The 24,926-nt window shown below is 54.2% G+C and overlaps 1 long non-coding RNA gene across 1 annotated transcript in view; it reads right to left on the bottom strand.

Moving 5' to 3' along the window:
• Positions 1-13,716, bottom strand: part of LOC138453004 (uncharacterized) — a 76,442-nt gene extending 62,726 nt beyond the window's left edge. Inside the window, exon 1 of the long non-coding RNA XR_011260349.1 lies at positions 13,642-13,716. This is a non-coding gene — a long non-coding RNA (uncharacterized lncRNA). The remainder of the gene's footprint in view (positions 1-13,641) is intronic.
• Between the last annotated feature and the right edge of the window lie 11,210 nt (positions 13,717-24,926).

Consider the following 24,926-nt stretch of genomic DNA (forward strand, 5'->3'; position numbering starts at 1 on the left):
GAGTCTGGTAGGAAGAAGTTCAAAAAGGATATCCTGGTCTCCAACCTGGGTCTCTCTGTCGTTGACACCAACACCAGCACTTCCTCCGGACAGACCCTCACCGACATCCTCTTTGTCGTTGTGATGCTGGAAATGCATCGGAGGGACAGGGCCTTCGCATCCTTGTCCTTTACTGCCTTTTTATCGTGTGTTCTGTCGTGTTTTCCACGCAGGAGTTCATGTGGGACTCCTGGCGGTGCAGCTCTCTCTCTTTTGGTTTGGTGAACAGACCCATGGGATACCCTTACGGCACCCATGGGTGGGGGTACAACCCTGTGCCCCTAGTGTATGTTTTTGGGCACCTGTGGGTGGCCCGCAGAGCAGGGTATGGGCTGGTGGCGGCTACATGCTGAATTTGACAGGTGCTCTGAGTATCCTCCATTTTGGGATACCCAGACCCTGGCATTGGAATCAGTTGATTCCTGATGGAAAACAAGATGGCCCCTGTGGCCTCTTTCTTTCTATTGCCTGTTACCTTGTTTTCCCAAAGTCCTGGGAAGCCCTGACTCTGTCCCTTCCCCCTGACAGGCTGTTGGGTGGAATTTCCATATATGTTGTTGTGAAGCCCAGTCAAGACTGGCTGGAGCCTTCCCAGTGACTGTATGTTGTGGGTATGCCCTGTGGGTGGGACCTGGGTGAATGGAGTGTGTGACCAATATGCACTTCTTGTTGTGGCTGTCTGGTTTCTGGTACGAGAGATAAAGACTGAGACAACCCTGCCCGAAACTGGCCTGAATGCAGTGTGTAGTGTTGAATGGCTGGGTACTTGTCCTAATCCACATTCCTTGTTGTGAGTGTCTGAGAGGGAGGAGAATGGCCTGAATGCACTGTGTGCCTGATTGTCTGACTGACTGCATGAATGCCCTTCTGTATGATTGGCTGCTGCGTGTGACCCAGCAGTGTGGATGAGAGACAAGATAGTATATCTGGGGACCTCTCACCACTGGAAATTGTTCAGAAGCTGTGTCTACACTTGAAGAGTAACTGGAACGGCTGATCCTTGATGCCCAGCTGGAATAAGAAGACTTGCTGTTGCATTTGCTTCAACCTGATCTGAAAGCTGCCGAATTCGTCGAAGTGTGATCCGAGAGAGGACCTGGTAAGACGCCTTCTTCCCGTGCCCCGAGGGACCATCGAGCACCGCTAACCTTCGCTGAAGCTCCCTGGAAGTCAGACCCTCGAAAGGCTGCTGACCCGAGATGGGACCGCGGAGGAGAACGAAGCAAAGCACCCGTACTTCGCCGCTGTCGAAGTCTATTGCCGTCGACCAGGGTTCGCAGGTTTGTATAACCGCTGGAGGCCCGTCGAAGTTGTGTTGCCCAGCCGTGGGGACCACTTGACGCTGTGCCGCCGACGATCGGAGCCACCCGCTCCTTTGCCTAAGAACATTTAAATAGAAGGACTCCCTTGTCCACAACGTCTACCGCTTTGTCCCGCCGGAGAAAGTCGAGGACGACCAACGTGCCGAGGAGAATCCGCCGGTGGGTTTCCCGCCACCTGAAGGCCACAAAGACTTCAACAACTCGACGCCCTTGTTAGCCACAGTTCCTCTGAAACTCTTTGCAGTCCTGAACAATCAAGCGCCGAGGTGCCCCGCACACCTCATCCTCGCAGGACGTCGCTGACGAGCACCGCCTGGATCGACGTCGTGGTCTCGGCACCCTTGAACTTCTCATCACAGCCGTCGACGACAAATTCACCATCTTCGACGCCTCTCGACGCTCCGTGGCTCCTGCTTTGAAGGGAGTCACTCAAGAAGGAGCCTTCGGCGCGTCTTTGAAGAACTCTACTCCACCAGGTACATTGGGGGGGTAAAACATTATAGGAGGAAATAAGACTATTGAACACTATCTGGACTGGGCTTGTGCTATATATCTCTATTTTACAGGTTGCCCAGGTGGGGGGATCTCCACACAGAACTGTGTCTAGTGGTAGGGGGCAGAACTCTGCCTATTGTTTCAACCATCTTGTGTTATTTCCTATCTCTATTGCTGGTGTCCTTATTATTGATCTGTGTGACATTTTAACCGTACAGTTGATGCACTTTAATGAGAATTGATAACATTGGTGGTACCACTTTAGAATTGTATATATTTATCATTGTTGATTTCCGAGTACAAAGTGCGTTATTGTGATCATGTACATACCTTTGAATATTAATTATATAAAGACTGTGTTTTCAGTAATACAGTGTGTGGACATTCCTTTATGGGGGTGCGGGGACTACACTGTACTTAAGAACCAGCCTGCATCACCTCCTGAGAAGCTAGGCCTTGATTGCTCGTCCATTGCTCCTGAATAGAGAATCTTGGCTGGGGTCCTCTGTGCCTCTCCCCTACCATATAGAGAGCGGAAGTACAGGCACCCCCCACCAGTATCTTTACACTGGTGGCAGCGGTGGGATGCTTATGGTTTTAAGAATCAGTGTATAACCGTGCCACTTACAAAATATCTGCACTTTATTGAATTAAGGTTTGGTTGTGTACAAAATAACTGCATTACAAGCGATGGAGTCTATTGCAAATGGCAAATTGACTAGGATGAGCTTAGAGGCTCTCCAGAGTGCTTGTGAAGCCAGAGAGTTAGACTTTGTGGATAAGTCTAGGGCTGAGCTTATAGCTGCCCTGGTGGACTACCAGACTGATGGTGAAACTCTTGATGGGGGGGAATGCAACCAATGAGGACTCTGACCCTGGGGGTTCTACTGAATCTGTTTCTGGGAATGCCACCATTCCTGCTGCCTCTGTTCCAAACCCCATCACTGCTCTTCAGGGGGAGGCCCTGAAGATTGAACTTTTAAAATTGGAGCTACAACGGGAACAGTTAGTCTTTCAATACAAAAAGTTGGCAACAGAAGCTGAGTTGCAGAAAGAGGAGTTGGCACAGCAAGTGAGCTCAAAGATAGGGACACTGAGCACCAAAGAATCCAGCTACAGAAAGCTAGAGTGAAGACTTCAGCTAAACCAGTTGAGAGTGGTAGGTCCCCAGCCACCAAATGTATGAAAGATTTGGTTGGTGTGTTTGTGGAGGGTTCTGATATCCTCCAATGGATTGAAGCGTTTGAAATGGCTTGTGCAATTCATGATGTTGACAAGAGATTGGGCTAAGTGTTTGTTAAGCAGAGTGCCTCAAACTGGGTATGACTGCATTCTGAAGCTGAGTGTGGAAGACGGGTCAGTATGAGTGTATGAAATCTGCTTTAATTGCCAAGTTTGGCAAGACACCTACCCAATACTTTAAAAGGTTCAAGGATTTTAAGAAAAGAGAGAATGTGTCTTGGGTTGACTGGGTGAGTGCTGCGCACATGAACATGATGGGGTGGATTGATGGATACAAAGTGAAAACGTTTGTTGAATTGTCCCACCTTTTGGATCCCTTTAAGCTGGCTAGGCTGGCTGACAAGTGGGTCTCCGACCGGGTGTCCCCTAAGGACTCTAGTGGGAAGGACAAGGACAAAGAAAAGGGGGCCTCTAGGAAAGCTGAGGAGTCCCAAAAGCAGTCACAGTCGGGTAAACCTAAACCCTCCTCTCCTAAAACCCACAAATCTAGTGCAGATAAGTCATCTGTGCGTGGGAATAAGAGTAGTGGTCCACCTGCTGCAAAGCAGGCTCCCAGTGGTGCCAATACCGTACTCCGCACTCCTGGCACTTGTTGGGACTGTGGGGCTCTGGATCACAAGAGGGGTGACTCCAAGTGTAAAGGTAAGGCACTTGGAGTACAGGTGGTCAGCCTGACCTACCCTTACCCCATGTCTGGGGTGGAGGTCACTGTCCTCCCCTCCTCTACAGGGATCACATTTGGTGTTCCTGTAGAGATTTCCTTAGTGTCCCTTGGGGCCTTGGACCAGTACGCGGAAGTACTGGCGACTATCCCACAGAACACCCATAGATTTTTTAGAAGTGTCCTCCCGAATGGCCAGCCTTCTACTGGTTTGAGAGGCACTGGGGCAAGCATGACAATGGTGGACAGGACCCTTCTCAAGCCACAGGACTGTGTAGGTGCTCCTCTGAGAACCACCAGGTTGGCTGGTGGGCCTCCCAAATTATTGCCCGTAGCCTTAGTCACACTCTTAATTGGAGACAATACAGCAAAGCTTCCTGTCCTGGTTCAGGACAATGTCCCTGCTAACATTCTGTTAGGTAATGATCTAGTAGAGTTGGGATTGATCTCGGATGGTCTTCCCCTGACTGTTGCTGCGGTCACTTGGTCACAGGTGACACCAGGTCTGGCTGTGAGTCAGGTACCTGAGCCCAAGGTGAGGCCTAAGGCAAGACGAAGGAAGAACAAGAAGGCCACCTCTGTGGAGGGAGCTCCTCCTCTTCCTGCTGTTCCTACAGGACCAATTGGGATCCATGCTCCGGGCGGGCTGGGTCCAGTGGTAAACCCCGTCTCAACTCCTGTGGGAGAAGAGCCAGAAGACTCTCCTGTGGGAGAGGTTCTCAACCCGGAGGATCATCCCGATCTTCAATGCTTGTTAGCTGAAGGGGGACCCTCCCGGACAGACTTCTGTAAAGGACAGAGAGAGTGCCACTCTCTCGAGGGTCTGAGGAAACAGGCCCTGTCCCAGGCACAAGGAGAAGTACCTAGGACATTCTGGATTTATTGGGAGGGTGAGCTCCTTGTTAGTGAGCCCACTAAGCCTGAACCTGGTGCCCTCAAGAGGTTCGTGCTACCCCAGGTTTACAGGCCCTTCCTACTGCAGTTGGCGCATGAGGTGCCCTTAGCTAGTCATCTTGGTACCAAGAAGACTAAGCAGAGGCTCTCTGCCCATTTCTACTGGCCTCAGATGGGAGTAGAGGTGGAGTCCCACTGCAGGACCTGCCCAACTTGTCAGTTGTCTGGCAAGACTGGAGGCAGTGTCATTGCCCCACTGCAGCCATTGCCAGTGGTTGGCACACCATTTGAGAGGGTGGGCATCGACATCATCGGTCCCCTGGACTCTCCCACTTCAGGTGGACATCGGTTCATCCAGGTCTTGGTAGATCATGCCACCAGGTACCCTGAGGCTATACCCCTTCGGACTGTAACTGCCAAGGTGGTTGCCAGGGCTCTCCTGGGCATTTTCACCCGTGTTGGATTCCCCAAGGAGGTTGTCTCTGACAGAGGATCCAACTTCATGTCTAGTTACATGAAGACCATGTGGAAAGAATGAGGAGTAACCTACAAGTTCTCCACCTCTTACCATCCTCAGACCAATGGTCTGGTTGAGAGATTTAATAAAACTCTCAAGGGCATGATAGGTGCTTTGGAAGAGCCCCCAAGGAGAAAATGGGATCTCCTACTGCCATGCGTGCTGTTTGCCTACAGAGAGGCATCTCAAGAGGGTGTTGGTTTCAGCCCCTTTGAGTTACTCTTTGGACATCCCGTGAGGGGACCCCTTGCCTTGAAGGTTTGGAAGCCACCCCTCCAGGTCCCGCCAAGCAAGTGAGGGACTATGTGTTAGCCCTCAGACGGAGGATGACACAGATGATGGGTCAGGCAACAGCGAATCTCAAGGCCAGCCAGGAATTGAACAAATACTGGCATGACCTTAAAGCATCGGAAGTGGATTGGACTCCGGGACAGGAGGTCCTTGTGATGGAGCCCACCAAGCTTCTGGCATTGGCAGATAAATGGACTGGACCCTTCAAGATAATCTCCAAGATGGGTGAGGTCAATTATCTGGTTGATATGGGAATCCCAGGGGTAGCCCCTCAGGTATTCCATGTTAATAGGCTCAAGCCTTTCCACAGGAGAGCAGAAGTCTCGTGTCTCTTGCTAGTTTCAGAGCAAGAAGAGGATGAGAGTGAGTCCCTTCCTGATTTGCTGTATAGCAACCCTCAGGATGGCTCAGTGGAGGGAGTGCATCTCTCGCCAGATTTGACAACAGAGCAGCAGAGGGCCTGCAGGGCTTTGCTCCAGCAGTATGCCTCTCTGTTTTCACTGACACCAGGCCTTACACTGTGGTGTAAGCACGAGATTGAGGTCGCCAAGATGTTGGATCTGGGTGTTATTGAACCCTCAAACAGTCCCTGGACCAGTCCCGTGGTCCTTGTCCCCAAGGCAAGTTCCCAGGGAGGTACCAAGGATTGGAGGTTCTGTGTGGACTACCGAGGAGTCAATGCCGTCACCAAAACTGACGCGCACCCATTGCCACGGGCGGATGAGCTCGTGGACACCATAGGTGCTGGCAAATTTGTGAGCACCTTTGACCTCACCTCAGGCTATTGGCAAACGGGCCATGCCAAGGAAAAGACGGTGTTCTCAACACCAGAGGGACTCTACCAGTTTAGGGTCATGCCTTTTGGGTTGAAGAATGCCCCTGCCACCTTCCAGAGATTAGTCAACCATGCGCTCAGTGGGATGGAAGCCTTTTGTGTGGCTTACTTAGAGGACATCACTGTCTACAGTTCCACTTGGGAAGAGCATTTGACACATCTGGGTAAGGTGTTGCAGGCCTTGAAAAGGGCTAACCTCACTATCAAGGCCACCAAGTGCCAGATAGCTCAAAGGAAAGTCACATATCTTGGTCATGAGGTAGGAGGGGTTCAAATCCAACCTCTCCCCAGTAAGGTACAGGATGTACAGGACTGGGAGACTCCCACTACTCAAACCCAGGTGAGACACTTTTTGGGCCTCACTGGGTATTATCGCCATTTCATGGCGAACTATGGAACCATAGCTGCACCACTGACAGCTCTGACGTAACCCAAACAACCTAGGAAGGTTAATTGGACTGAAGACTGTCAGAGGGCCTTTGATGGCTTGAAAGAAAGTCTGTGTAGGGCACCCTTGTTGTGTGCGCCTGACTACAGCCGACCCTTTATCGTCCAGACGGATGCCTGCGACACCGGAATTGGAGCTGTCTTGTCCCAGTTAGATGACAAAGGGAGGGAACATCCTATCATCTTCATCAGTAGATAACGCAAGGGTAGAGAATTTAGGTGGGCTTCTGTTGAGAAGGAATGTTTCAGTATAATTTGGAGCCTTAGGCATTTTAGGCCCTACCTTACGGGGTCTACCTTCAAGGTCCAAACAGATCATAAGCCCCTGAAGTGGCTTATGCAGATGAAGGGTGAAAACCTGAAACTGCTCAGGTGGTCCATTAGCCTGCAAGGGCTAGACTTCACCACAGAGCACAGACCAGGGAAGAGTCACGATAATGCAGATGGCCTTTCCAGAAGGTATGATGACCGTCTGGATGAGGGTGTCTATCCCGTGGGAGATTAGGCACCCTCCACCTCAGTCTGGGGGGGGCAACTGTGATGCTGGAAATGCATCGGAGGAACAGGGCCTTCGCATCCTTGTCCTTTACTGCCCTTTTATCGTGTGTTCTGTCGTGTTTTCCGTGCAGCAGTTCATGTGGGACTCCTGGCGGTGCAGCTCTCTCTCTTTTGGTTTGGTGAACAGACCTATGGGATACCCTTACGTCACCCATGGGTGGGGGGTACAACCCTGTGCCCCTAGTGTATATTTTTGGGCACCTGTGGGTGGCCCACAGAGCAGGTTATGGGCTGGTGGCAGCTCCATGCTGAATTTGACAGGTGCTCCGAGTATCCTCCATTTTGGGATACCCAGACCCTGGCATTGGAATCAGTTGATTCCTGATGGAAAACAAGATGGCCCCTGTGGCCTCTTGCTTTCTATTGCCTGTTACCTTATTTAAGTCCTGGGAAGCCCTGACTCTGTCCCTTCCCCTCGACTGGCTGTTGGGTGGAAGTTCCATATATGGTGTTGTTGTGAAGCCCAGTCCAGACTGGCTGGAGCCTTCCCAGTGACTGTATGTTGTGGGTACGACCTGTGGGTGGGACCTGGGTGAATGGGGTGTGTGACCAATATGCACTTCTTGTTGTGGCTGTCTGGTTTCTGGTATGAGAGAAAGACTGAGACAGCCCTGCCCGAAACTGGCCTGAATGCAGTGTGTAGTGTTGAATGGCTGGGTACTTGTCCCAATCCACATTCCTTGTTGCGAGTGTCTGAGAGGGAGGAGGATGGCCTGAATGCACCATGTGCCTGATTGGCTGACTGACTGCATGAATGCCCTTCTGTATGATTGGCTGCTGCGTGTGACCCAGCAGTGTGGATGAGAGACAAGATAGCTGTGTCTACACTTGAAGAGTAACTTGAACTGCTGATCCTCGATGCCCAGCTGGAAGAAGAAGACTTGCTGTTGCATTTGCTTCGACCTGATCTGAAAGCTGCCGAATTCGTCGAAGACTGATCCGAGAGAGGACCTGGTAAGGCGCCCTCTTCCCGTGCTCCAAGGGACCATCGAGCACCGCTAACCTTCGCCGAAGCTCCCTGGAAGTCAGACCCTCGAAAGGCTGCCGACCAGAGACGGGACCGCAGAGGAGAACGAAGCAAAACACCCGAACTTCGCTGCCGTCGAAGTCTATTGGCGTCGACCAGGGTTCGCAGGTTTGTGTAACCACTGGAGGCCCGTCGAAGTTGTGTTGCCCAGCCGTGGGGACCAATTGACGCTGTGCCGCCAACAACCGGAACCGCCTGCTCCTTGCCTAAGAACATTTAAATCGAAGGACTCCCTTGTCCACAACGTCGACCGATTTGTCCCGCCGGAGAAAGTCAAGGACGACCAACGCACCGAGGAGAATCCGCCGGTGGGTTTCCCGCCACCTGAAGGCCACAAAGACTTCAACGACTCGACGCCCTTGTTGGGCCACAGTTCCTCTGAAACTCTGCGGCCCTGAACAATCAATCGCTGAGGTACCCCCGCATACCTCATCCTCGCAGGACGTCGCTGATGAGCACCGCCTGGATCGACGTCGTGGTCTCGGCACCCTTGAACTTCTCATCACCGCCGTCGATGACAAGTTCACCATCTTCAACGCCTCTCGACGATCCGTGGCACCTGCTTTAAAGGGAGTCACTCAAGAAGGATCCTTCGACGCGTCTTCGAAGAACTCTACTCCACCAGGTACATTGGGGGGGGGGGGGTAAAACATTATAGGAGGAAATAAGACTATTGAACAATATCTGGACTGGGCTTGTGCTATACATCTCTATTTTACAGGTTGCCCAGGTGTGGGGCGGGGGGGGATCTCCACACAGAACTGTGTCTAGTGGTAGGGGCCAGAACTCTGCCTATTGTTTCAACCATCTTGCGTTATTTCCTAGCTCCATTGCTGGTGTCCTTGTTATTGATCTGTGTGACATTTTAACCTTTAATCAACGTACAGTTGATGCACTTTAATGAGATTTGATAACATTGGTGGTAGCACTTTAGAATTGTATATATTTATCATTGTTGATTTCCGAGTACAAAGTGCGTTATTATGATCGTGTACATACCTTTGAATATTAATTATATAAAGACTGTGTTTTCAGTAATACAGTGTGTGGACATTCCTTTGTGGGGGTTCGGGGACTACACTGTACTTAAGAACCAGCCTGCATCACCTCCTGAGAAGCTAGGCCTTGATTGCTCGTCCATTGCTACCGAATAGAGAATCTTGGCTGGGGTCCTCTGTGCCTCTCCTCTACCATATAGAGAGCAGAAGTACAGGCACCCCCCACCAGTATCTTTACAGTCGTTCCTTCGCCAGACCTCTGGACACCCCATATGGTTTCTGTGCTCTCTCTTTTCTCTCCCTCTCCCATTAATGGTGGCACCCAGTACGAGGCCCTCCTGGCCCCCTTCCACTCCTCTAAGGTCATAGCAACGTCTTGGTCCAAGGCCCTCAGGCCAACCTTCCCCTCTTTGATACTCTTCCTGTGCCTCATCAACTTCCTTCCTTCTCCTGCTGTGCCCTCTCTCTCCTCTCTGGCTTCCTTGCCTCCCACCTCTGTCTCCTCCTTGCCTACCTCGCCCTTTCCACCTTCCTCTTCTGCCCCCCTCAGGCTCCTTCTAACCCTCTGCAGGGTGTACCTCTGATTTGTGCCCCTCCCTGGAAGTTTTTCAAGGCTGACAACCTTCTCCATATTGCCACTCAACTCTCGCTTGGCTGTCAAACACTCCTCTGACATCTGCCATCTCCTGGAAGAATTCAACCTCAATGTCCTCAGTCTCACTGAGACATGGTTCACAGCCAGCTCTGTCACAAGCTTCGACATTCTCCTCCCTGATGGCTAAAAGATCCTCTCCGTGCCCAGATCCAACCGTTCCAGTGGGGGTGTAGCCTTGATATTCCCAGAGTGGATGCCTGCCTTTGTGATTCCTTTGCAGGCCTACTACTCCTTCAAATGCCTTGTCTGTAGGCTCTCTCTCTCTCCTGGCCACTCTCTTACCATTGCTACTATCTATCGGCCATCTGGTCCGACTACCTCTTTCCTCTCCGAGTGGGCTGACCTCTCCTCCTCCCTCCTGGCCTTGACCACTCAAATCCTCCACCTTGGTGACCTCAATATCAACCTGGATGCTTACTGTCCCTCTTCAGCACTCTTTCGCACCCTCTGCGACTCTCTATTCTTCCCTCTGGCCCGACTCACTTTGCAGGGCACACTCTGGATGTTCTCATCTCTGATGTCTCCCTCTCTAACGCTCTCACCACTCCTCTCTCCTGGAGTGATCACTTTCTCCTTTCCTCCCATCTCTGCCTCTCTACTCCACAGGCCAAACCTACTCCAGCACTGCCACCTAGCTGTTCGGTCATCTGGCCCATTATGCATGTGTCAGTTGAGGCTTTCGCTGCCACTTTCTCTCCCCCTCCTTCACCTCTGGCTGACTCTCATCCCGACACTGCCCTTTCCAAGCTCCACTCTATCTCTGATACTCTTGATGTTCTTGCTCCTATCATGAGGATCTGCTTGAAACCCAAAGCCAAGTGCAACACTTAGTACGACTCTGACCTAGTTACCTTTAACACAAGTGTAGGGTGGCTGAGAGGAAATGGCAGGCATCTTGTGCACCCTCTGATCAAATTGCCTGCCGCCTGCTACAAAGGCAATACCGGCTTTCTGTCCGCACTAAGAAGAGAGCCCACAACGAAGCCTGCGTCTCTGCGGCATCCAACAACTCAGCTGAACTCTTTAAAATCTGCAAGGAGCTGGACAATCCTGCTGCAGTCTCTACTTCTCCTGTCCCCTCTCAGACCCTATGTATGGCCGTGGCCTCTCATTTCATCTCTAAAACCCAGTACATCCTGTCCACCCTCTCGTCCCCTCTCCCCTCTTCGCTACCTCCAGCCACCCTGCAGCCACCCCTCCTACCTCTTTCTCTTCCTTTCCTCTCTTCTCCCCTGATGTGATTTCCAGACAAGTCTGATCTATGAAGGTCTTGTCAAAACAGTGCAAAACCATCAAGGGCCATATCAACACCCTCGCTCCTGGCCTGTTCAACTTCAGCAACCACTCCTTCGCCTCTGGAACCTTCCACTCCCCTCTGAAGCACTCTTGTGCACTCTTCTCAAGAAACCCACAGCCGACTCCTCCTGCCCGGCTAACTATCGCCCGATCTCTATCACTCCATTCCTGGTCAAACTCCTGGAACAGCTCGCCATCTCCCAGCTTAATCTTCACACTGATTCTGTTGGTTGTCTTCATGACCTTAAGTCTGGCTTCAGAAAAGCCAGAAGCACTGAACCTGCTCTCCTGAACATCTGTGAAGACCTGCTCTCCAACCTTGAGTCTAATCTCCACTCTGTCCTCATCCTACTTAATCTCTCTTCTGCCTTTGACACAGTCAACCATGCCAACCTACTGAACCGCCTCGGTGATAGCCTGGGCTGGCTGACCTCCTTCCTCTACAACCAACCCTCCTAGGTCCAACATGGGTCCTTCTTTTCCTCTATCGCACTCTCCACCTGTGGTGTTCCCCAGGGTCTAACCTCTCTCCCTGGCTTTTCAACCAATATCTGGCACCCCTCACCCACCGCATTGCTGCTCTCTGCTCCAATTGTCAGTGCTATGCAGATGAAACTCAGTTTTCAGGCTCCCCTCTGCCACCTCTTCGCACTCTCTCATCTCTGACTGCCTGTCTGCAATCCAGGAATGGTATGCTGCCAATGACCTCTGCCTTAATGCCAATAGACAGAGATCCTCCTCATCGGCACTCCTGCACCGTCCTTTCCTGTCACTCTGTGGCCCGCCTCCCTTGCCCCTCTTCCTGCTCCCACCTGTGAGGCTAGAAACCTCGGGGTAATCTTTGATGCCACGCTTTCCTTTTCTCCACACATCTCTGACGTCTCTAAGAACTGTGCCTCCTCAGATGTATTCTTCCTTTCCTCTCCTTCCCCCAGAAGCTCACTGTCTCTAGAGCTTTGGTTCTCTCTAGGCTGGACTACTGCAACAGCCTCTTTCTAAATCTGCCTGCTACTGCTCTCTGTCCTCTACATCTCATCCAGAACAGGACTACAAAACTTGTCCTTGGCCTCATGCCCAGGGATCGTATCTCTCCTGTCCTGGAATATCTCCAGTGGCTGCAAGGATGCATGGTCCACAAGACCTTCTGTGGCCTGGGTCCACAATACCTTCAATTCTCCCTTCGAAAATACCTTGCATTTCGAGCTCTTCACTCCTCCAACTGCCTCAAGGTCAGTCGCTTCTCCAAGCAACGAGTTGGGGTAGATCTCTTTCTTCGGCTGGGGCCTCCCTCTGGAACAGACTCCCTGCCACTCCGAAACTTGAGGAGAACCATCTTCGGTTGCGAAAGCACCTCTAGATCTTCCTCTTTGCTTCTGCCTTCGCTCTTCCTCTCCCCTGCTGATCTCTGTCTGCTTCGGCACCGAGTACATGGATGCCCTCAGATATCGGGCCCAGATTCCTGCACACACAGCTGCACACCTGCACTGCTTCCTGGCAACCCTTGCACTTGGGTCTGTGTCTGCAACCCTATAGTCCCTTTCCTGCACTTATTTGACACCCGTTGTCTGCACCTTATTCTTGCACTTGCCACCTGCTGGCCACACTACCTGTTGATTTGATCACGTGTTCAGCACTTTTCACTCCTCCCCTGCCCGTTGCACTTTCCCCCTTCCCTCTCACCTGCACTTGCACGTCCTCAATGTCACTGGGCCTAGTAAGATGGTGGGTTTGTCCTCACTTATACCCCTCCCTTGCCTCATCACGCCTTGAAACACTTGTGTATGGGCGGGATATAAATAAAATAATATCATATCATAGACTGATAAGAAAACCACCACGAGACAAGGAAGTGCCAATAAAGTATTAAAGTATGTGCCCTTTATAAGAACACTCTTCCGTTCCATTTGTGTTGTTGTATTTACAAAGGGAAGTGTCCAACGTCCTTGTCTGGTCCCTCCCCACAACCAACCAAGTGCGACTTCACTGCAGAGTGCTTTCCCCTTCACCACTTCCACCATCTCCCTTCCTTCTACAGGATGAAAGAAATTTGGTTTGACAGATTAATAATACACAAGCAAACATCTCAGTTTGTACTGCCCCCTTATCAGTGAGAATCAGCAGATATCACATTGTTGTGGTTTTCCTATTGGAAATTTAGGAATACAAGTCCCAGAATGCAAAGAAGAAATGCAGGCTTGGAGGAACACCTGCAGAGCGGCATTGCGCATGTCTGCAGGTAGATGCCCCCCCCCTAGACCAGGGCAGACCCTGTACTAACCTGCCAGGCTGTGCACACGCCCACATAATGCCCCACAGGGTCCACCAGCAGTTTATAGTGTCCTGCTTTAAACATTACGTGTTTACCTGTGCGTCTAGGAGAACATCCGAGACTCTATACCGAGCGGGTATCACCTCGCGCCAGTGTTTCTTCTACAGCGCATGCGCACATCTGCGGTTCCGGTAATAGAACTGTAGTGTCTCAGATTACGCACATGCGCAAATGTACGTTTCCGGTAACGGCTAAGAATGGTGTTCTCCACCGGAGAGCAGCCTGAAGTGTGTGCTACCGATGTGTATGATGCGCAAATCATTTGTGATGAGTTTATGTTTCACAGCTTGTCTTATATAATGTTTTAATCCTGCCCGAGTGTTTTTACCGCTTTAATTATTACATAAAATTATCTCCCAACTGCCCCAATGATTCACAATCCAGTTTGCTGATGTTTTTTACAAATGCATCGATAAAGCACGGGCAGATTTGGCAGAGGTTTATATAGGGAATAAAGAACCCCTTGGCATATGTTATTAAGATACTGGAAGAACTGAGGCGTTCCCTGGCCGAGTTCCTTTATAAAGTCATGAAATCAGAGCTGTCTTGCAATAACCTTCATGAGTACCCTAGGGGGTGTTGTATTCCTTATGATATATGGTCACACATTGCCATCCCCAATCAATATCTACCCTCTTGCTTGATCTAATGTAAGGGATGTTCCATTTGCGAATCTATATCGTCCACGTAAGAGTCTAGATAAAAAAAGCTAATATGCATCTTATGTCTTCCCGAAAAACAGCTTAAGCAGTTAATAAAATGCATTAAAAAAGTGTTCATTTTGTGCTGTAAAAAAAGGATACCATATAGATTGCTATACGTGTTAAATTCCAGCATGCACAAACTAAACATGGTTCCATGAACAGTTTCTTGTCAATGAATGTCTGTAAAGTGTCATAGAAAAATATTTTACAAGCAAGGAATTTGAAAAGCTTGTCATGGCTTTAATTAATTGCTGCAGTGGCAGCTGCAATTCTGCTCTGTGCTGGCTCAAGCAGCAGACATTGTGACGTCTCTAACTGAAGCGTAATGATTGATTACAGAGATTTTCTTTTACAGGTCGGTTGTGCTGTCCTAACTAGCCTATAATGCAGCAATCACTTCCGATTCGGGGGGTGTACAGGGTCGGTAACAGCCAGTAATCCCGAGCCTATGTATGCATAGAGCCCCCTGTATGCCACCTAAGCACAGGTGATTTCTGTTCGCACCTTGGGTTTTGTCCAGGGTCTAAATCGTTTTTTCTTTACCAGAGATAGACTCCATGGGGGTAATTCATAGAATTCAGCGCACAAGTGGCGCACGCGGCTGGCGCACAGTGTGCGCGTGCGAATCCCTGCGCCAGCTGCGTGCGCTAAAATCCATTTCTGCGCACAGCGTATTCATGGATTCCAGCCACCAAAACCAGCCGTGGCGCACAGTGGCGCAGCGACCCTGCAGCTGCGCAAGTTACGCCCCCAAGAACGCCCCTTGCGCAGGGAAAAGCCATCAATATACCCAATCCAGCGCAAAGGGCTGCGCTAACCCTGTACCAGCACGGCAAGTGGGCTACGTGTATCACTGGGGTGCACGGGAAGTACCTCACGCGATTGGCCCCGTGCGAGCAGGGTACGCGTATTTCAGGGGTGCGCGGGAAGTTCCACATGCGATTTCTGCAGGGTACGCGTATCTCAGGGGTGCGCGGGAAGTGCCACACGCGATTTCAGGAGGGTACGTGTATTTCAGGGTGCGGGGCAAGTTTCACACGCGATTTCAGCAGGGTACGTGTATTTCAGGGGTGCGCGGGAATTTCCACACGCGATTGGGCCCGTGCGAGCAGGGTACGCGTATCTCAGGGGTGCGCGGGAAGTGCCACACGCGTTTTCAGCAGGGTACGTGTATTTCGGGGTGCGTGGCAAGTTTCACACGTGATTTCAGCAGGGTACGTGTATTTCAGGGGTGCGCAGAAATTTCCACACGCGATTGGGCCCGTGCGAGCAGGGTACGCGTATCTCAGGGGTGCGCGGGAAGTGCCACACGCGATTTCAACAGGGTACGTGTATTTCAGGGGTGCGCGGGAAATTCCACACGCGATTGGGCGCGTGCGAGCACGGTACGCGTATCTCAGGGGTGCGCGGGAAGTGCCACACGCGATTGCAGCAGGGTACGTGTATTTCAGGGGTGCGCGGGAATTTCCACACGAGATTTCATCATGGTACGTGTATTTCGGGGTGCGGGGGAAGTTTCACACGCGACATCAGCAGGGCACGTGTATTTCAGGGATGCGCGGGAAGTTCCACACGCGATTTCATCAGGGTACGTGTATTTCGTGGTGCGGGGGAAGTTTCACACACAACATCAGCAGGGTACGTGTATTCCAGGGGTGCGCGGGAAGTTCCACACGCGATTCCATCAGGGTACGTGTATTTCAGGGGTGCGCGGGAAGTTCCACACGTGATTGGGCCCGTGCGAGCAGGCTACGTGTATTACAGGGGTGCGCGGGGAGCACCACACGTGAATTGCACGTGTGGGTCCTCCCAGGTGTTCCCTCTACACCCTCCACGGCCCCTGCAGGTGGCTCACACCACAGGGGCCTACCCTGCACATGTCCTGCAGGCACCCCATCCACCATGGCCATGACCCCCAGCCAACCCACATGTCAACTTGCACTACTGCCCACCAACGCATGTCCCCCTGCACCCCCAGCCACCAGGGGCACCCTCCACCAGGCCCCCACCCATGTCCAACTCATGTCTCCCACCACCCCCACCCCCCAGCACTGTGGGGCACCCTCCACCAGGCCCCCACCCATGTCTCCCACCACCCCCACCCCCCAGCACTTTGGGGCACCTGCCAGCAGGCCCCCACCCATGTCCAACTCATGTCTCCCACCACCCCCACCCCCACCCCCCAGCACTGTGGGGCACCTGCCAGCAGGCCCCCACCCATGTCCAACTCATGTCTCCCACCACCCCCACCCCCCAGCACTGTGGGGCACCTGCCAGCAGGCCCCCACCCATGACTCCCACCACCCCCACCCCCCAGCAGTGCAGGGGCACCCACCACCAGGCCCCCACCCATGTCTCCCAGCACCCCCACCCCCCTGCCACCAGGGGCTGCCTCCACCAGGCCCCCACCCATGTCTCCCACCACCCCCACCCCCCAGCCACCATGGGCAGCCTCCACCAGGCCCGCACCCATGTCTCCCACCACCCCCACCCCCCAGCAGTGCAGGGGCACCCTCCACCAGGCCCCCACCCATGTCTCCCACCACCCCCCAGCACTGTGGGGCACCTGCCAGCAGGCCCCCACCCATGTCCAACTCATGTTCCCCACCACCCCCAGCACTGTGGGGCACCTGCCAGCAGGCCCCCACCCATGACCAACTCATGTTCCCCACCACCCCCACCCCCAGCACTGTGGGGCACCTGCCAGCAGGCCCACACCCATGTCCAACTCATGTTCCCCACCACCCCCACCCCCCAGCACTGTGGGGCACCTGCCAGCAGGCCCCCACCCATGTCTCCCACCACCCCCACCCCCAGCAGTGCAGGGGCACCCACCACCAGGCCCCCACCCATGTCTCCCAGCACCCCCACCCCCCAGCCACCAGGGGCAGCCTCCACCAGGCCCCCACCCATGTCTCCCACCCCCCAGCAGTGCAGGGGCATCCTCCACCAGGCCCCCACCCATGTCTCCCACCCCCCCACCCCCTAGCAGTGCAGGGGCACCCTCCACCAGGCCCCCACCCATGTCTCCCACCCCCATCCCCAGCACTGTGGGGCACCTGCCAGCAGGCCCCCACCCATGTCCAACTCATGTCTCCCACCACCCCCACCCCCCAGCACTGTGGGGCACCCTCCACCAGGCCCCCACCCATGTCTTCCACCACCCCCACCCCCCAGCATTGTGGGGCACCTGCCAGCAGGCCCCCACCCATGTCTCCCACCACCCCCACCCCCAGCCACCAGGAGCAGCCTCCACCAGGCCCCCACCCATGTCTCCCACCACCCCCACCCCCCAGCAGTGCAGGGGCACCCTCCACCAGGCCCCCACCCATGTCTCCCACCACCCCACCCCACAGCACTGTGGGGCACCTGCCAGCAGGCCCCCACCCATGTCCAACTCATGTTCCCCACCACCCCCACCCCCCAGCACTGTGGGGCACCTGCCAGCAGGCCCCCACCCATGTGCAACTCATGTTCCCCAGCCAACATGTCATCACAATCTAGATCCCTGGTCCCTATGGTCAGCCTCCAAATGCAAAACACCCACCCGAGTATTGCATCCACCCACTCATAATTTGCAATTACATCACAGAACACCAATTGCAAGTTCCGAAACAAACACTAACTAATAAAATAAACTATATACAAAAATGTGGCCTATGTCCGAAAGGTCCAAATAAAATCAAAACAAAAATGAAACCTAACACTACCTACATAACTATGTACAAGGGCAGCGGGCTAGTTTGACGGCTCACTTGTGGATGTCCCGGGCCAGGGCATCATCGAACTCCTGCTCAATGTCCCGGAAGCGGTCCTCCTCCATGGCCCCGAGGGTCCGCAGGGCCGTCGACGTGTCCACCTCCAAACCCCTGCGGATTGCCTCGAGGCACTCGGCCCGCCTCAGGGCCCTCCGCATGGAGTTCTCCGCCCTGACCATTGTGAGCTGTGCCTCTTCCGCCCTCTGCCGCTCCGCATCTATGGCGTGGCCCAACCTCTGCCACACGGAAGACACTCTCTGTCCTGGGTCCTCCTGCCCTCCGGCCGATGCTTGCCCCTCCGATTTTGAAGACCCCGAGCCTTCATGGCTCCCACCACGTTGCTGCTGCTGCTGTGCCTCTGCCCGTGGACTGCCTCCTGCTGCCTGCACATCCTCCGCCGGCTGGGGTGCAGTCGTTGATGTGGCCACCCCTGCTGGACGTCCGACTCCCGACTGTGGCAGGGATGCCTCCTCCACCAGCCTGGCCGCACCGTCAGAGGCAGCTCCACAGGGCACCCAGGTGACTGATGGGTGGGAAGATGGCACGGAGGACGACTGGCGCGTAGGGGGTCCAGTTGAGGAGGGGGTCGTAGCAAGCCCCATCATACGGAGGAGTCCGGCCTGGGTGACCTGTCCCAGCAGGCTGACGTGGTCAACGAGCCATTCGAGATGACGTGCAGTCTCCTCATGAAAAGACTGCAGGTCACCTCGCATGGCCCGTTGACGCAACGCCACACAAGTCAGGACAGGCTCAACCCAGACACGGATAGCCACGTCCGCAGGCAGAGGAAGGCCAGTTGACGTGAGCTCATCCCCTGCCTGAAAACGGGTCTGGACGTAGGCATCCCTGCTGGTGCAAGATGATGCAGCGACAGGATTGCACAAAGGCACCTCCGCGGCGGACTGTGCTGCCTCCTGTCCCTGGTCCTGCACTGCACCACTAGCACCAGTGGGATCCCCACCTCCAGACCCCGTCTCTGGTGCTTGCACGGCCTCCTCCTCAACCAAACCCCCCACCAACCTGGATGACTCCGTGCCATCTTCCCCCGTTGGGCCCTGTGGGGTCCCAGCTGCCCCTTCTGCTGCCGAGGAGTCCAACTCCAACCTCCGCCTCTTGGACCTCCCCCCGGCAGCTGCGGCCTGGGACGCGGCACCGGACTCCTCACTCCTCGACGAGATCACAACATGGGAGGGGAGCCGGGCCTTGCATCTCCGGCTGGCGGTGGGATCCCCGCCGCTGTGCTCCACAGCACCTTCTCCGCCCTCTTCATCAGTTGACGCTGCAGACAGGGAGAAACAAAACACAGGCATCAGGGCACTGTACAATGGACACATACACACATGACAGTTGTACATGAGTGGCATTGGCAAACCTCAGACATGTCATCACAATCCCCAACACACATGTCACACATGAGCCATACCACAGCCATATCGCAACTGCCAGCACCATCCATACACATACAACAGCATGAGCAGGCAAAGGTGAGCCAGACATCACATGCAACACAGGAAGTGCACCACACATGTACACACACCACCACACTTGCATGCATGTGTACACCTCTGGCAAGTGTCGCAGTGTTCAGACGGGCATCCATGTCACATCTGCCAATCAGGCTTCCACATACCGCTGTCACATGCATCCATGTTGCATCACTGTTGCACCCTTGTCAAATACACACACATGCACATGTACACAGTGCTGATACATGCAGCCGAAAACAACATACATGTGTGACATCACGGACATGTCTACTTACATACACATTCATCCAAACATGTGTGCCCTCACAACTGCATTTGGCATGCAAGCCTACACACACAAGCACCATCCATGTCTCACACATTCCAGCCCTCGCATGTGTTAGCCCCACGGCCCTGTACACCCCCACCCATACTCGACCCCATACAAACAGATGTGCAACCTGCACACTACTGAAAAATCACCACACGCACTGCTCACAATCAGGATGCATGTACACTTACCGCTCGACTCCAGACGGGTCTGCCTCTCAAGGACTTGGACGTGGAGCACTGGGGATATGCGTTCCAGGACCCTCATCTGTTCTTCCGACAAGTGGCCCCGGCGCCCCTTGGCATCCGCTGCCTTCAAGAGGCGCCCGACCTTGTTCAGGGTCCTGGACCTGAAGTCCTCCCAGCGCTTCTTGACATGTTGGAAGTCATGGACTGCCACCCCCTCCGCGTTGATGGCAGTCACGATGTCAGTCCAGATCCGAGTCCGTCCTTCCTTGTCGGCGCGGGAACTTCCGAAGAGGGCATCATACTACCCCAGGACTTGCTCCACCAGGACACCAACTTCGGTGGCACTGAAGCTGGTGCCCCTCTGCCTCTCTGGCCGGGGGTTGTCAGTGGTCACAGATGGTGTTTGCCCCGACATGACAACCCCAGAGGCAGGAGTGGGTGGGCAACTGGGTCCTGGGGCTGGGCTGTGGAGCGATGGAATCCAAGTCGGGAGTCTTCGGTTCCAGCAGGGGTGGTCACATCAACAGCACCCCTGGCTGATGTGCAGGCAGCAAATGGCAGGGCACGTGGGCAGCAGGCAGTCAGGCAGCAGCAGATGGCAGGTGGGAGCGTGCTCGGGGCTCTGGGGGGCAGTAGTTCGGCCTTCTGGGCAGGAGCGTGGTCTTCCGTGTGCTTACGCGTGGCCAGCTTGATACGGAGTGATTTGGCACGTGAAAAATCTGCACTTCAGCGTGTAATTCGAGGAAAGGCCCTTAGCGCGTAAGCACGTCTGCACGCATACGCATTTTCATTGGACAGAAGGCCCCTCAAGCGCAAGCGCCCCTGTGATGTGACGCGTACAGACGTGCATGGGCATTTCAGCGCGCGTGAAAAACTGCACGTCCGCTTGTAATACGAGGAAAGGGCCCATCCGCGTAAGCACGCGTGGAAAACTGCACGTCTGCGTGTAATACGAGGAAAGGGCCCATGCGCGTAAGTGACGTTACGCGTGCGTGCGTTTCCCTCAGCACGGGTTAAAGGTGAGCGGGCCCAGCAGTTCGCTGTATGTGCCTTTCATGGAGACTGACGTGTGTTGCTGCTTCCTGTTGTTTCGCGCACCATCACAACTTCACAGCTATCAAGGACGTATCTCTTCTTTTGGTGGGGGTATTGGCTACGCGTGTTTTTCTGCATCGCGCTAGTCAGACGGTGAGTCGCGCACGCTCTTTTTCCCACTGCGGGTGCCCCTGTGTATCGCACCCATTTTCGATGTCATAGTAGCCTGCGTGTCCCACGCGTACGTGTCATTCGTGTTACTGGGTGCCACCGCGTACTGCGGGAGGTTGAATCCACGCACGTAGGCTGCAGGGTTGCGTGCACGGTTTTACTGCAGTTTTGGGGTTCCTGAGCGTTGCGTGACCCGTCACCACATCACCGGGGTCACATACAGCCTTGCAGGTGCAGGGGGGCTGTTAACATCTTGCTTCCCACCCCCTTCACCCCAATTGCCCAGGTCAATTGTGGTGTACACCTCCCATTGGCACCACTCCATCTGTGCCAGCACTACTACATCTGTGCCATGGTTGGGAGGGCACCAAAGGTGAGGGGCGCCTCAGCTGGGCGTCCTCCTCGTGGCGGGCGTGGTCGGGGACGTGGCCGTGGTGACCAGGGAGTAGGGGGACTCCAGGGTGTCCAGGGCAGCCACAGAGGGGGAAGAGGCAGGGGTGCGCCACTTGAGCACAATGTTTTGCCATGTGTCGGTGCAGCCATGCCACCACCCCCTGTGGTTCGAGGGGATGCAGCTCCTGCATCTGGCACTGGCACCTGTACGACCCGGCAGTCCATTCCATCGACTGCCACGGGCCCAAGGGTAGTGGTAGCTGCAGGTGCAGCTGTGGACACCGCCACCCAGGCTCAGGGTCTGCCAGCGCAGGCTGCGTTGGCACTTGAAAAGCCCTTGGTAGATCTCCAACAGGCCAGGGGGAAACCATAGGGGCACGCCCGGCTGCTCAGACCAAGACACGTGTCCCTGGGGCAGTCATGTCATCTGCTGCCCCGAACAGCCGGGTGTTGGCAAGTGCAGGGGCAGATGCACCAAACAGCACCCCGATTGTGAGTCTGCCAACCAGGACCGTTGCGGTCAATGACCCTGCCACAGCTGATGTTGCTGCGCAGGGTCCATTAGTGGGCACCCAGCTGCCACTGACACAAGTCAGGCCTTTGGTCATCCCTCCACCTGCCACTCCCTTGGCTCAATCCACCGAACCCACTGGCCATACTGGTCAGGGCGGCATTAGCCAGCCAGGGTCTGCGCCACAGTCCAAGAGGAGGAAGGTTGCACCTGCAGCACAGGCTGGGACCCCACACACAGCCCCGACCTCCTGCACGTTGAGGAAGAAGCCTTTCTGTAAGCAGGAACTGGACTTCCTCGTGGACTACGTGCGGGGCCACAGCCGTGACATGCTAGTGGGTGCCAATAGGCAGAATACGGCTGCCCAACGTGACACCCACTGGAAGCATGTTGCGGAACATGTCAGTTAATTCGGCCATGAGGTGCGCACGGCGCAGGAGTGCAAAAAGCGTTGGAATGACATCAAGCGCAGCACTAAGGCTAAGCGTGCCTCTAATTACAACTTGACTCTGGTGACTGGCGGTGGACCTGCACCAGAGGAGGAAGAACTCGCTCCGCATGAGGCTCTCGTTGCATAGTTCATACCACCTGAATTGGTCGAAGGAGTGGGAGAGATGCTGGACTTTGATGCCCAGTCCAGTGAGTGTTGATGCGTGTTTGTTGAGGACGTGTGTGTTTCACTTGTGGGATGTGTTGTGCATGATTGCTGCTACATGTGACGTGTACATGGTTCTGATGTGTAAGTAATGCAATGCTTCCGTCATGCATGTCTCCTCTGCCTGCATGCGGGACTCCATGTGGGCATGCTCCCTTGCCCCTCCTCTGCCACTCTGCACCCCACTACCACCTTTGCACTGGTCTGCTTCAATCTTGCCAATGTGTAGTTTCTTGTTCATGTGTCCTGTGTAGATGCTAACTTCCAGCGTAGAAACTGGCAGACATATGCCGTGTGGTACAGCCTTAGTACTCGATGCAGGGTATCTCACTTGTACTGTGCATGGGTCAGATGTCCCGCAGGGACATGAGTGCCCATTCATGCTCCATGTGCATTGCGCGCATGCCCCTATGTGTCCTTGACTGGATGATCACTGTAATATGAGTCCTTGGTTACATACATTGCCTGCCATCTCATCGGCCTCCCCATGTCAACTGTGGCTCAGTCCTGCGTTGCACACATGTTTAGGCTCTGACAATCTGTGTGGCTCACAGGCCTCAGCCTGTTCAATGGCCAATGACTCTGTCCAACTCTTGTTGTGTCTTCTTCACACGTGGGCGGCCTCCAGAGTTTTCATCATGTGTCCTGCCTACTGTCCCAGCATCATTTGCAGTGTTGTAATTTGAATCACATTAAGCTGTTGATGCCAGTCAACACTGCCTGTCAATACACAGGTGTATGGTCAGCCTTTTGATACCATGCTAGACATCCCTGCTTTGGTACTGGGGTGGAGGGATGCTTGGCTTCTAGACATGGTACACATTGAATGCACAATGCACGTGATGTATGAATTTGACATTGCACTGCCTTCACATTTCCTGGCACACACCATGGAGTGCTTGTACATGTAGGTAGTGAGTGGCGTACACATTTTCTGCACTGCATAGACCCACTTCCATGGAAACTGCCACCTTTCAACAGGTCTGATCACAGAAGCTATTCAAAGTAGACCCAGCATGCATGCCAGGTCATATGTTGTGTGTCACATGTCTGCCGGATGCCTTTGCTGTCGGTGTGTGTGTGTGTGTCGTGTGCTTCTGACATGTGTAGTGACCTTTTTTCTCTCTATTTTTCAGGTGATGATGCAATGGAGGCAGAGGATGGTGTTGTCATGCCAGACACAGGGTTGGTAACACCACATCAACCCGGCACTAGTGGGGGTCGTGGGGTGGTAGGCCACGAAAACCCCCAAATGCTGCAGTCCATCTTGTCTCTGGCTGCCTATGAGTCCAGCCTTGATGACGACTCTGACGTCCATGTTGAGTTGGATGAGCATCAAGTCCATGTGTCAGGGGTGAGTGATTCTGATGTGGACACTCCTCTGTCTGCGACACCTGCACTGAGGGATCAGACAGTCTTGGTTCCTCCGCCCGTGGTGGATCGGGACGCAGGGTCACCCTCCACACCAGTCACTGATGTGCCTGGGACATCACGTCGACGGGGGCATGTAGTCGTGCAGCCGCAGGCGGTGCCAACACAGCGAGGACCCCCGGTCCTTGGGTCCCGCAGGGGTCAAGCCCGGCAACGCGGTCGCCGCGCACAACCACTGTATACTGAGTGGGAGCAAGACATGACTGCCAATTCCGAACGGCAGGGGGCAGCAATGAAGAACATCGCTGAGAGCATGGAGCGTGTGGCCCGATCTGTGCTCCCCCCTGCTAGGCAGGTGCTTCTCCAGCAGCAGGCGGCACGGTCCACGGCCCGCTCGCTCAGGCTGGGCATGGCGGCCTCAGACAGGGCACGCCAGGCTGAAATGTCGTCTCTGCGTCAAGCAATTGCTGCTCACGCAGAGGCGCACATGGATGCCCCGAGGGAGGAGTATGCTTCCCTCAGATCCACTCTGGGTGTCCTTATGATGTCCCAGAGGCAGCAGGCAGAGGAGAGGTTTTCACAGCTTGAGCGTACCATCTCGGCTGAGCTACAGGCTTGCCGGGAGGTGCAGCGGTTGTCCAGCCAGGCCTTGCAGGAGGAACTCCGTGTTACACGTGCTACCTTGCAAGAGGAAGCACGTGTATCACGTGTGGTTTTGCATGCAGACCTATGTCACA

This window comes from Ambystoma mexicanum, chromosome 4p, assembly GCF_040938575.1.
Source record: "Ambystoma mexicanum isolate Mex_15411 chromosome 4p, UKY_AmexF1_1, whole genome shotgun sequence".
In the NCBI taxonomy this organism is placed as follows: domain Eukaryota; kingdom Metazoa; phylum Chordata; class Amphibia; order Caudata; family Ambystomatidae; genus Ambystoma; species Ambystoma mexicanum.